The following is a 2,360-nucleotide window of genomic DNA, read 5'->3' on the forward strand; positions in this document are numbered from 1 at the left end:
ACACACACACACACACACACACACACACACACACACACACAGCATAGAAAGATTCCCCCCCTAACAGGCCTGAACCTCCTGACGTGGAGTTGTGGGTATGCGTCAGGTTAAAGCCACGTGGCTGTGAGACTAGAAGACTGATTTCCTGGAAAGTTTTCATGGCAAAAGAAATCAAATAGTCCCCCTGGCAATGGCAGCAGACATGAACAAAAATGGTCAAAAAATTAGTGTGAATGACAAGCATAATTTTCCTACTGGGTTGGTTTTTTTTCCTAGTAGCAGCAGAAGCAGAACCATATCTGGAGATTCGTTTTTATCCACAGGTTTATTACAAAAGCAGTTAAAGTTAGTGGTGGGCCAAAAAGGAATTGTATTTGAAAAATACAATTAATTACACAATAAAGATCAAGGATAAGAACAGTTGTTCCTTGCTGAATATATCTTGTTTCTGTGCACTGCCTGGTACATTTAGAGATAAGGACTTTGATCTGTGGTCAGATCTGCTCAGGTCTCCCTAAGGCACCTGATGCTTTTACTGTGATCACTCATCCTAGCTGCGGATAAGAAGCCGACAGCTGCAGTTTTAAATGCACCAAATGGATGTAGGACGCTGCAGTAGAAGATGAACAGCCACGAATGTGTATCTGTACCACTGACACAATAATGACCAAACCTGGATTTGAAGGAGGATGTTGTTCTTTCTGATAACAAAGACAAGACAATTTTTTTATCCCAGAGTTACTTTCTTTTTTCTGTCATGACAGCATAATACATGATGCATTTTTATCAAATGATTTTCAACAAGTCTTTGAAACCAGTCTAAACCCCCATACAGCGAATGTGTTCTCCATTATATTTTAACATGGGAAAATGCAAAAGAGGATTGAGAAGTTTGCACCAACTCTCAAAAGATCACACCTCTCAGAAAGTAAATACTGGTGCTATTGTCAACTTTTTAACTCTCCATCATAAATGACACTGAGTGCTGTTTCCTACAGTAGCCATTCACCAAAACAGTAAATATGTGAACAATGGGTTAGTTTTAAAGCCTAAGGACCTTTGTGAAAAGACTATAATATGTGGAGCACATGTTATAATCCCACATTACAGAAAAGTAACTCCAAAGTGATTATCCAGACTCCATCCGATAATGCCTTTGTTCAGTCTGCCACCTGCTGTAATGTAAAATTTCCCTCTTAAATACGAGCAAGTGTGAACAAAAGTGAGATAAAATTCTCTTTGACTTTAAAAGAACACAAACACGTGCCTGTAATGATTATGTTACTATGCAATTAGCCCGGTATCCATGATGGCCACCATGGCAACGGTGTCGAGACGGAGAACATTTTCAGCTTTTTGCACACCCACATGCTGAGGCCGGGCTACAGCATCCACATTATGCAGTGCATTCAGTTTGCAAATGTATCCGGCACTGTGCTGCAGAATCAGCAGCCTTATTCAAACTTAACTCAAGCATTTGTGTGTGGGTTTGCATTGTGGCTTTATATTTGCGTGGGTTTGGCCAGGGTGATCTAGTTTCAAGCTGCATATTCAAGAAATGCTTCTCTTGTTGATCTGTATGTCCCTGCTGTCTAAATTAAAAAGAATAGGCTGTCCAGTTGTTCATTTTTTACATGCAGCAATGTGAAACTAGAAGAGTTTAATTCTGGCCTAAAGGAAAGGTTTAAATGCAGCAGGGAAGAAAACTCATTTTACAGTGGTCCTGCTGCTGTAACAGAAGGGAATATTACACAATTCAAATGGCTTATATTACCGAGGAAAGCTACAGCTGCTTTTATGGTACAGCTTCCCCAGTTAATAAAAAATAAAAAACAGTCAAAAGGAAAACTGGAGGGAAAATGTAAAACTTACAAAAAAACAACAACATGGTGAAAGCAATTTGTTTCAATTAACATCTAATCTAACAAAAGTCTTTCAAAATTCAACAACTTGCCTTGGCTGTATTTGGAAGCTCTGCCTAAGCAAAGGATCTTAAAATCTGTGTAGTTTTTCATGAACCTAATTCCAGTGTGGGGAAAAAAACAACCTAAAGCATGATGTTTCCACCTCTATGTTTCAACAGAGGCACCAAGTGTTTTGTTTCTATGCCAAACTTAGATTCTGTTAAAACATTTTTCTATTGCCCATCAGTTTACTCCTTCAGGCCATATCACATTTCTCCCACACAGGTTTAGGATTTTTATTTTCCCCAAGATTTCAATGTTTATTTTGAAGAAAATTATTCCATCTTAAAGCCCTACTTTTGGTTTCTGAAATCCAGGTTATTGTTGGCACAGTAAGACTGATCTCAGGATTAATAATGGAAAAAAAACTCTATTTTTTCCTTTACTTTCATTAGA

This window comes from Poecilia formosa, unplaced genomic scaffold (assembly GCF_000485575.1).
Source record: "Poecilia formosa unplaced genomic scaffold, Poecilia_formosa-5.1.2 Scaffold38, whole genome shotgun sequence".
Classification (NCBI taxonomy): domain Eukaryota; kingdom Metazoa; phylum Chordata; class Actinopteri; order Cyprinodontiformes; family Poeciliidae; genus Poecilia; species Poecilia formosa.